This window comes from Xenopus laevis, chromosome 5S (genome assembly GCF_017654675.1).
Source record: "Xenopus laevis strain J_2021 chromosome 5S, Xenopus_laevis_v10.1, whole genome shotgun sequence".
Lineage (NCBI taxonomy): Eukaryota > Metazoa > Chordata > Amphibia > Anura > Pipidae > Xenopus > Xenopus laevis.
Window position 1 is genome coordinate 43,586,940 of NC_054380.1, and position 12,047 is coordinate 43,598,986.

Sequence of the window (12,047 nt, forward strand, 5' to 3'; positions counted from 1 at the left end):
TTTATAAATTCAAAGAATGCTAGACCAAAGGCCTATGCAAATTGAGGTTCCATTGACAAGTCTCGAGATATGAGTGGTCCATGATTTGCATTGCTGTTTTGATAAACCTAAAAGGAAACAGAAGCTGGCAATTTTATTGTAGAACTATTGTTCATGTGATGATTTTAGAAGACTGAAATAACAAAGGCATGTGTAGGCCCATCAAGAGGAATAATGTTATTCCTCTCAGTAATTGTTTCTCTTGCCTTTTTTTCTAGATTCTTATGAAAATTACAATTTTGGCTTTTTGGCCATTCTCCTTCTGTCCTTCAATGAGTTAAAATAGTATATATATATACCAGTTGTCGTACTGTTCTGCAGTTTTGTGTAAAATTGCATTGGTTGAGAGAACCCAGTTTGAAAAAAATTATACATTGGACTCACTTAGAAAAACAACTTAAAGTTTTAAACTTCATACCTGTGGAATTATTCATATGTAAAATATATATTTAATTTTATGTGTGTGTGTGTGTGTGTATGTATCTATATATAAAGCAAACCATAGAAGACATTCTTTAAAATTTAATTTTAAACATTACACATCTGTTTTGTGGTGCTTTACTGAAATTTCTTTAAATATTTGAAAAAAATCTGTTGATTTTTATATTTGTGACCTTCTCTGATCAGCAAAATATCACTTAAATGTGAACCCTGGAAGACAGCCATCTGCAAGGTTTTAAGAAAGTTTTTATTAGGACCAGAAATCTCATTTAATAGATGTGCTAAAGTTGGTGTCTCAGAGCTACTGCTTATATTCTGCAGACCCAGACAATCTTCTGGTTACGCCAAGACACAGTTTGTTCCTGTCTAAATTCTTACGACCATATCGTTCCAGCTTAAGATTTTTGTTGCTCTTTGTATTACAAGACATTATGCTTTTATTTTTTATTTCAAGATTTCTTGTTGCCTTGCACTGTATTTTCTGTTAGTTATGAACTGTACATATACTTTATATTTTTATTTTAAATCCTGGTGCTGCTTTTAAAACCCTTTAAGCCTCAATCATATTTATCAAAGTTTTGTTTCACACTCTTTTATACCCATAGGTTATGTCTTTGAATCTACGGATTTTTTTCAACCAATAATTTGTTTTCTAAACTGTAGTGTTTTTGTATAAATCAACAATATTCTGCATGAAGACATTAAAAGCATAGACTGGAAATAAGACATAGGTTATGGGACACATAGAGGCTTGACTATTAGCCTTCCATTGATAGCAATTAGCATGGTGGTCATGAAACAGTGAGTAATGAAACTATTCATGTGCCATAGCCATTCCAAAGGAGACTCTGTTTATATGGTAATGATTTCCTGATAAAAGCAACCCTTCATTTGTATCCCCAGCTTCTCTGGTTAAAACTAATTGTTGTGGCCTTTGTGGGTAATCAGAAACTTGTCTTAAAACCCTTTGGACAATAAGTCACTTTAGTAATTTAGACATTGTAAAGCTGGCCATAGATGTAAAGATTTTTAAAAGATCTTTTCGTTATTCGTAAACCAAGCTTATCTTGAAACAGTGTTTAAATTTATGATTTGTCCATCAATTAAAAAGTCCATTTCAAGCAATGTTGTCTAGTTGAAGCTAGAAAAACTGAGGGCAGCTGCCTGCTTGGCCCTGCAAACAATTGGACAACAGATTTCACTATAACAGATGAAAATTTTTTAACCTGGCCGATCAGTTTTCTGACAATGTTGGATGAAAAATCGTTAGATGCATGATCATTCGATTCCCACTAACCTCACGGTAATTTAACGGATTGGTTGGATTGCACTAAAATCAGTCGTTCATCAAAGAAAAATCTTTGGGTTTACGGGGGCTCTAAAGTAATTGGACACTGACTCAAAGGCTATTTCATGGGCAGATGGGGGCAATTTCTTTGTTATGCCTATCAATGAAGCAGATAAAGGCCTTGGAGTTGATTTGAGGGGGGTGCTTGTATATGGAAGATTTTGCTGTGAATAAACAACATGCGGTTAAAGGAGTTCAAGACTTCAGGCTGTCATTGCCAGCAAAGGGTTTTCTGCCAAGTTTTAGAAATGAACATTTTATTTTCAGTTTTTTAATTTGTCCAAGTGAGCCCCTGAAATGAAGTGATTGTGTTAAAAAAAGGCTTTAGTTCCTCACATTTTTATGCAATCTTTTTGTTCAACCCTCTGAATTAAAGCTGAAAGTCTGCAGTTAAACTGCATTTGAGTTGTTTCATTTAAAATTCATTGTGGTAATGTACAGAACCAAAATTAGAAAAAAGTTGTCTCTGTCCAATAGGGATGTAGCGAACGTCGGAAAAAAAGTTCGCGAACATATTCGCGAACTTGCGCAAAAATGCGAGCGGTTCGCGAACGGTTCGCGAACCCCATAGACTTCAATGGGAAGGCGAACTTTAACATCTAGAAAAGACATTTCTGGCCAGAAAAATGATTTTAAAGTTGTTTAAAGGGTGCAACGACCTGGACAGTGGCATGCCAGAGGGGGATCAAGGGCAAAAATGTATCTGAAAAATCTGCCTGTGTGTGCTTGGAAGAGATAGTGTAGGGGGAGAGCTGTTAGTGATTTCAGGGACAGATGATAGTAAGCTTGCTGGCTAGTAATCTGCTTGATACTGCTCTGTATTGGAGGGACAGAAGTCTGCAGGGATTTGAGGGACATTTTAGCTTAGGTAGCTTTGCTGGCTAGTAATCTACTGTTCTCTTTAAACAACTGCCATACGTTGACCTTGTAGGCATTGTTTGCCCAGTTTTTTTGGACGCAGCCACTGAAGCACAGTTGCCAGAAAAAATATGCCATATAAATGCTGAAAATAGTAATTTTTCGCCATACGTTGACCTTGTAGACATTGTTTGCCCAGTTTTTTTGGACGCAGCCACTGAAGCACAGTTGCCAGAAAAATTATGCCATATAAATGCTGAAAATATAAATTTTTTTGGTTGCAGCCACTGAAGCACAGAGGCCAGAAAAATTATGCCATATAAATGCAGAAAATATGCATTTTTTTGGTCGCAGCCACTGAAGCACAGTTGCCAGAATAATTATGCCATATAAATGCTGAAAATATAAATTTTTTTGGTTGCAGCCACTGAAGCACAGAGGCCAGAAAAATTATGCCATATAAATGCAGAAAATATGCATTTTTTTGGTCGCAGCCACTGAAGCACAGTTGCCAGAAAAAATATGCCATATAAATGCTGAAAATAGTCATTTTTTGCCATATACGTTGAGTCAACGTATGGCAAAAAATTACTATTTTCAGCATTTATATGGCATATTTTTTCTGGCCTCTGTGCTTCAGTGGCTGCGGCCAAAAAAACTGGGCAAACAATGCCTACAAGGTCAACGTCGTTGACCTTGTAGGCATTGTTTGCCCAGTTTTTTTGGCCGCAGCCACTGAAGCACAGAGGCCAGAAAAAATATGCCATATAAATGCTGAAAATAGTAATTTTTTTGGTCGCAGCCACTGAAGCACAGTTGCCAGAAAAATTATGCCATATAAATGCTGAAAATATAAATTTTTTTGGTTGCAGCCACTGAAGCACAGAGGCCAGAAAAATTATGCCATATAAATGCTGAAAATATAAATTTTTTTGGTTGCAGCCACTGAAGCACAGAGGCCAGAAAAATTATGCCATATAAATGCAGAAAATATGCATTTTTTTGGTCGCAGCCACTGAAGCACAGTTGCCAGAAAAATTATGCCATATAAATGCAGAAAATATGCATTTTTTTGGACGCAGCCACTGAAGCACAGTTGCCAGAAAAAATATGCCATATAAATGCTGAAAATAGTCATTTTTTGCCATACGTTGACCTTGTAGACATTGTTTGCCCAGTTTTTTTGGTTGCAGCCACTGAAGCACAGAGGCCAGAAAAAATTAAACCAGTAGGGTTTGCACCCTAGTTTGTAACGGTGGCGGAGGGAGGAGGAGGACGCTAAAGGACAGCTGTGTGTGGAGTCATGAGGCTTGAAGAGAAGGACAGCTGCATAGAAGTCAGAACAAGTCTTCCGGCGTGCAGTAACCCTCCGAGATCCACCCCTCATTCATTTTAATAAAGGTCAGGTAATCGACACTTTTGTGACCTAGGCGAGTTCTCTTCTCAGTTACAATCCCTCCTGCTGCACTGAAGGTCCTTTCTGAGAGCACACTTGAGGCTGGGCAAGACAAGAGGTTCATGGCAAATTGTGACAGCTCTGGCCACAGATCAAGCCTGCGCACCCAGTAGTCCAGGGGTTCATCGCTCCTCAGAGTGTCGATATCTGCAGTTAATGCCAGGTAGTCCGCTACCTGCCGGTCGAGGCGTTCTTTGAGGGTGGATCCAGAAGGGTTGTGGCGCTGCCTTGGACAGAAAAACATTTGCATGTCTGACGTTACAGACTGGCCAAAGGGCTTTGTCCTTGCAGGTGTGCTCGTGGCAGGATTACTGGCACCTCTGCCCCTGGAATGTTGATGAGTTCCTGAAGTGACATCACCCTTAAAAGCATTGTACAACATGTTTTGCAGGCTGGTTTGTAAATGCCGCATCTTTTCGGACTTGTGGTATGTTGGTAACATTTCTGACACTTTATGCTTGTACCGAGGGTCTAGTAGCGTTGCGACCCAGTACAGGTCCTTCTCCTTAAGCCTCTTGATACGGGGGTCCTTCAACAGGCATGACAGCATGAAAGACCCCATTCTCACAAGGTTGGATGCAGAGCTATCCATCTCCGCTTCCTCATTATCAAGGACTGCATCATCCACGGTCTCCTCCCCCCAGCCACGTACAAGACCAGGGGTCCCCAAAAGGTCACCACTAGCCCCCTGGGAAGCCTGCTCCTGTTGGTCCTCCTCCTCCTCCTCCACAAAGCCACCTTCCTCCTCTGACTCCACTTCTGGCACCTCTCCCTGCGTTGCAGCAGGTGCCTGGGTTCGTTCTGGTGATTCCGACCAGAAATCGTGCGCTTCCAGCTCCTCGTCACGCTGGTCTACAGCCTCATCTGTCACTCGTCGCACGGCACGCTCCAGGAAGAAAGCGAAGGGTATTAGGTCGCTGATGGTGCCTTCGGTGCGACTGACCATATTTGTCACCTCTTCAAAAGGTCGCATGAGCCTGCAGGCATCGCGCATAAGCACCCAGTAACGGGGGAAAAAAATCCCCAGCTGTGCAGATCCAGTCCTACCACCCAGTTCAAAAAGGTACTCGTTGACGGCCCTTTGTTGTTGCAGCAGACGTTCCAACATAAGGAGCGTTGAATTCCAGCGAGTCTGGCTGTCAGAAATCAAACGCCTGACTGGCATGTTGTAGCGCTGCTGAATGTCAGCAAGGCGTGCCATGGCTGTGTAGGAACGTCTGAAATGGGCCGACACCTTTCTGGACTGGGTGAGAACGTCCTGGAATCCTGGGTACTTGGAGACAAAACGTTGGACTATTAAATTTAACACATGTGCCATGCAGGGCACATGTGTTAAATTGCCTAGTCTCAACGCTGCCAACAGATTGCTTCCATTGTCACACACCACTTTTCCGATCTGCAGTTGGTGTGGGGTCAGCCACCGATCGGCCTGTGACTGCAGAGATGACAGGAGTACAGATCCGGTATGGTTTTTGCTTTCCAGGCACGTCATCCCCAAGACAGCGTGACAACGGCGTACCTGGCACGTCGAATAGCCTAGGGGGAGCTGGGGGTGCACAGGTGTGGAGGAGGAGAAGGAGGACCCAGCAGCAGAGTAAGAAGAAGAAGAAGACGAGGTAGAGAGCGATGGAGGAGTAGAGGTGGTGGCAGAACCGCGTGCAATCCGTGGCGGTGACACCAACTCCACTGTTGTTGTTGAGCTACCCATTCCCTGCTTCCCAGCCATTACCAAGTTCACCCAGTGGGCAGTGTAGGTGACATACCTGCCCTGACCATGCTTGGAGGACCATGCGTCAGTAGTCATATGGACCTTTGGCCCAACACTAAGTGACAGAGATGCGGTAACTTGGCTCTGCACATGTTGGTACAGGTGTGGTATTCCCTTTTTAGAAAAAAAATTGCGGCTGGGTACCTTCCACTGCGGTGTCCCAATTGCTACAAATTTGCGGAAGGCCTCAGAGTCCACCAGCTGGTATGGTAAAAGCTGGCGGGCTAAGAGTGCAGACAAGCCAGCTGTCAGACGCCGGGCAAGGGGGTGACAGTCAGACATTGGCTTCTTACGCTCAAACATGGCCTTCACAGAAACTTGGCTGGTGGCAGATGACTGGGAATGGGAACAGGTGGTCAAGGTGGAAGGCGGAGTGGAGGGTGGTTCAGACGGGTCAAGGAGAGCAGAGGTAGAGCAGTAAGATGCTGGACCAGAAGGAGTGTGGCTTTTAGTTTGCCTGTTGCCTTTGAGGTGTTGCTCCCAAAGTGCTTTGTGCTTGCCGCTCATGTGCCTTCGCATAGAAGTTGTACCTATGTGGCTGTTGGGCTTACCAAGGCTCAGTTTCTGACTGCACTCATTGCAAATTACAATGCTTTTGTCAGAGGCACACACATTAAAAAAATCCCACACTGCTGACTTTTTGGAAGTGTGCGATCTGGCGGTAACAGTAGAAGTTGGCGGAGTTGGCGGTATTGGCGGCAATGGCGGGTGCGTTGGCCGGCTGAACACAGGTGCCGATACATGTTGTTGCCCTGCTGATCCCTGCGGGCTGTCCTCCCTGCTTCTTCTAAGTCTTATTCTCCTACTGCCTCTCTGACTCTCCGTCTCTCCATCTGAACTACCCTCCTCTTGCTCTCTTCTACTAGGCACCCACAAAACATCAATCTCCTCATCATCATTCTCCTCAGATGCATCAATTTCTTCTGACACATCACAGAAGGAAGCAGCAGCGGGGACCTCCTCCTCATCACTCATTATGTCCATCTCTATCGTGTTCTCTGCCAGAATTAAATCTGGTGTAAGGTCCTCATCTCCTTCATCTTCTTCTGGCAATAATGGTTGCGCATTACTCAGTTCAAGAAACTCATTGGAAAATAACTCCTCTGACCCCAGTGAAGAAGGGGCACCGGTGGTGGAGGAAGTGTTACGTGGGGTGGCCATAGCAGTGGAGGATGAGGAGGATGTTGTGGTAAAGTTAGAAACGGTAGAGGATGGGGTGTGCTGTGTAAGCCAGTCAACTACCTCTTCAGCATTTTGGGAGTTCAGGGTCATTGGCTTTTTAAAACTGGGAAATTTGCTAGGGCCACAGGATTGCATAGCAGCACGGCCCCTAGCACGGCCTCTGCGTGGCGGCCTGCCTTTGCCTGGCATTATTTTTAAAAAAACAACAACAACAACAAAAACTCAGTTGGTTTTTCTGGAAACGATAATACACACAGCTAGATGGCGGGTTGAAGAAAACACTGTGCAAATAATGCCTACAAAGTCAACGTATACACTACTACAGCGGTGGATACGGATTACGTAAAATATATGAATGCTGCTTGAAAAAAAGTAACTCAAGTGGTTTTTCTAGAGACGATAATATTATCAATATTTAGACAAAATGTGAACAAGGTCACACAGCTCGATGGCGGGTTGAAGAAAACAGTGTGCAAATAATGCCTACAAGGTCAACGTATACACTACTACAGCGGTGGATACGGATTACGTAAAATATATGAATGCTGCTTGAAAAAAAGTAACTCAAGTGGTTTTTCTAGAGACGATAATATTATCAATATTTAGACAAAATGTGAACAAGCTCACACAGCTCGATGGCGGGTTGAAGAAAACAGTGTGTAAATAATGCCTACAAGGTCAACGTATACACTACTACAGCGGTGGATACGGATTACGTAAAATATATGAATGCTGCTTGAAAAAAAGTAACTCAAGTGGTTTTTCTAGAGACGATAATATTATCAATATTTAGACAAAATGTGAACAAGCTCACACAGCTCGATGGCGGGTTGAAGAAAACACTGTGCAAATAATGCCTACAAGGTCAACGTATACACTACTACAGCGGTGGATACGGATTACGTAAAATATATGAATGCTGCTTGAAAAAAAGTAACTCAAGTGGTTTTTCTAGAGACGATAATATTATCAATATTTAGACAAAATGTGAACAAGCTCACACAGCTCGATGGCGGGTTGAAGAAAACAGTGTGCAAATAATGCCTACAAGGTCAACGTATACACTACTACAGCGGTGGATACGGATTACGTAAAATATATGAATGCTGCTTGAAAAAAAGTAACTCAAGTGGTTTTTCTAGAGACGATAATATTATCAATATTTAGACAAAATGTGAACAAGCTCACACAGCTCGATGGCGGGTTGAAGAAAACAGTGTGCAAATAATGCCTACAAGGTCAACGTATACACTACTACAGCGGTGGATACGGATTACGTAAAATATATGAATGCTGCTTGAAAAAAAGTAACTCAAGTGGTTTTTCTAGAGACGATAATATTATCAATATTTAGACAAAATGTGAACAAGCTCACACAGCTCGATGGCGGGTTGAAGAAAACAGTGTGCAAATAATGCCTACAAGGTCAACGTATACACTACTACAGCGGTGGATACGGATTACGTAAAATATATGAATGCTGCTTGAAAAAAAGTAACTCAAGTGGTTTTTCTAGAGACGATAATATTATCAATATTTAGACAAAATGTGAACAAGCTCACACAGCTCGATGGCGGGTTGAAGAAAACAGTGTGCAAATAATGCCTACAAGGTCAACGTATACACTACTACAGCGGTGGATACGGATTACGTAAAATATATGAATGCTGCTTGAAAAAAAGTAACTCAAGTGGTTTTTCTAGAGACGATAATATTATCAATATTTAGACAAAATGTGAACAAGCTCACACAGCTCGATGGCGGGTTGAAGAAAACAGTGTGCAAATAATGCCTACAAGGTCAACGTATACACTACTACAGCGGTGGATACGGATTACGTAAAATATATGAATGCTGCTTGAAAAAAAGTAACTCAAGTGGTTTTTCTAGAGACGATAATATTATCAATATTTAGACAAAATGTGAACAAGCTCACACAGCTCGATGGCGGGTTGAAGAAAACACTGTGCAAATAATGCCTACAAGGCCAACGTATACACTACTACAGCGGTGGATACGGATTACGTAAAATATATGAATGCTGCTTGAAAAAAGTGACTCCGGTGTTTTTTCTGGAGACGGTAATATTATGGATATTTAGACAGAATGGGAACAAGGTCACACAGCTCGATGGCGGGTTGAAGAAAACAGTGTGCAAATAATGCCTACAAGGCCAACGTATACACTACTACAGCGGTGGATACGGATTACGTAAAATATATGAATGCTGCTTGAAAAAAGTGACTCCGGTGTTTTTTCTGGAGACGGTAATATTATGGATATTTAGACAGAATGGGAACAAGGTCACACAGCTCGATGGCGGGTTGAAGAAAACAGTGTGCAAATAATGCCTACAAGGCCAACGTATACACTACTACAGCGGTGGATACGGATTACGTAAAATATATGAATGCTGCTTGAAAAAAGTGACTCCGGTGTTTTTTCTGGAGACGGTAATATTATGGATATTTAGACAGAATGGGAACAAGGTCACACAGCTCGATGGCGGGTTGAAGAAAACAGTGTGCAAATAATGCCTACAAGGCCAACGTATACACTACTACAGCGGTGGATACGGATTACGTAAAATATATTATGGCTGCTTGAAAAAAGTGACTCCGGTGTTTTTTCTGGAGACGGTAATATTATGGATATTTAGACAGAATGTGAACAAGGTCACACAGCTCGATGGCGGGTTGAAGAAAACAGTGTGCAAATAATGCCTACAGGGCAAATAATGCCTAAAAGGTCAACTTATACACTACTACAGCGGTAGTAAAATAAAAAAAAGTAAAATAAAAAAAAATGAATATTAAAAAAAAAAAATTAAAGTTGGTGCTGCTGAACTACTAGGAGCAGCAGATTAGCACACCAGTCCCACTCCCCAACACTGCTAGACTAATAGCACTGGGCTCTTATAGTAGTAGTAGTAGTAGTAGTAGTAAAACAACAAAAAAATAAATAAAAGCAGTCCTTACAAGGACTACTGTTATTGCAGCAGTCAGCAGATGAGATCAGAAGCAGGACAGCTGCCCACTGCAGCTACATACAGAGCACTGCAGTAGAAGGTAGATTACTAGCCAGCAAAGCTACCTAAGCTTAAATGTCCCTCAAACCCCTGCAGACTTCTGTCCCTCCAATAACAGAGCAGTATCAAAACGATTACTAGCCAGCAAACTTTCAACTGTCCCTGAAATCACTAACAGGCAGCAGCTCTCTCCCTACACTATCTCTTCAGCACACACAGGCAGAGTGAAAAAACGCTGCAGGGCTTCGGTTTTTATAGGGAAGGGGAGTGGTCCAGGGGAGAGCTTCCTGATTGGCTGCCATGTACCTGCTGGTCTGGGGTGAGAGGGCAAAAAAAAGCGCCAACAATGGCGAACCCAAAATGGCGAACGTCGCGCGACGTTCGCGAACTTCCGGCGAGCGCGAACACCCGATGTTCGCGCGAACAAGTTCGCCGGCGAACAGTTCGCGACATCTCTACTGTCCAAATATGTATGGGCCTAACTGTATATATGTTTATTCACAAACCAATATTTAGCTGGTGGTTTTGGGTTCCTTATTCATTCATGTGTTTTTTGAGAAAGGCCCTAAAAAAACCTAAAACCCATACCTTTCAGTTTTGTGGAATTGTATAAACTGGCATTTTTAAACTTTTACTGTAGCAAAACGTGCCTTTTTCAAATAGTAAACAGAAAAAAATCTGTTCGCTGTTTAAAAGACTTTCTAGGCCAATCTTTTAGGAAAGACCAGATAAAGGAGAAAAATAAATTAGGCCAAATGGCATTTTAAGGCTTGTAAAGAATGTTCATTTTGTAGCAGAAATTGTAGGAACGGATGCAGCTTGAATATAAGGAGATAATTAAACGATCGGTAACATCAAAAAGTGAGATGTTGCTTTTAATTTTCAAGAAAACTTCAAAATGTTAAAAGGAATGGTAATACATAATCTACATTTTACAGACGTAAGACGCTGGTTTATTTAGCTACCATAGTGAGCACATAAATTAATAGAGTCAAAGACTTATTTTTTTGTTTTCTGTGCAACAGCTTAACCTTTGAAGGTTTTTGTTGCACGCATTTTGAACTGGGGCATTTTTAGCGTGGCAAATATGATAATCTAAAATTCTTAGACGTAGCAAAATTATATTATTATATATATTAAAATGATATAATGACAGCAAACATATATTAATTTGTTTAAAATTTACTATCTTACAGTTAATTATTGTAAATGTATGATAATAAATGAAAAAAAATACAAATAAGTGACAATAAATAAGCTAAAAGACCAACCAAAAAATTGTTTCTTAGGTTTATAAGAAAAGGAAAAGTGATTTTTAAAACTGTAAAATATGCAAGTATATTTAAAATATACATTTATTTTAAATTGTATCGACAGTTTCTTCTGTGAATAAATGTTCTTGATGAGCCAAAGCCTTTAAAAAGGCATTCTTCTTCTGTAAAGCTATCAGAAGATGCTGCAAAAAAAATAGTATATTACTCTTATATGATAAGTTCCTAATCAGTCATTTAAGCCCATAATAAAAATCTGTAAATATATTTATGTATATAAACGGTAACTATGACCAAACTTGTGCTTACCTAAAATAATTACTCTGGAGATCATGTAAACTGTACTATTAGGTCCCTATAGTTAGTTACCAAGACATGGTGTCTCTTACCATGATAGTACTATGGTTAAGTAAATACCTATCCTCAAGACTGTGTTAAAAAGATTTTGATATCACCCCTTTGTAGTTACTCTCAGACGCTACTCTAGAAAACAAAAATGTCTCATAATATTGTATTATAAATTTATATGACAAGAAAAAGTTTGATTATTTGGGACAAATATAATTCTTTTGAAATTGTGAGTAGGTATGTAGTTTTCAAATATGATATTTCAATTGCATGTTGGAGAATATCATCATAGTTCATTTTTTTTATTC

General features: G+C 40.8%; 1 protein-coding gene across 7 annotated transcripts in view; it reads left to right on the forward strand.

Moving 5' to 3' along the window:
• The window catches only part of arid1b.S (AT-rich interaction domain 1B S homeolog), a 237,567-nt gene that overhangs the window by 188,705 nt on the left and 36,815 nt on the right, over positions 1-12,047 (forward strand). The window lies entirely within an intron of this gene.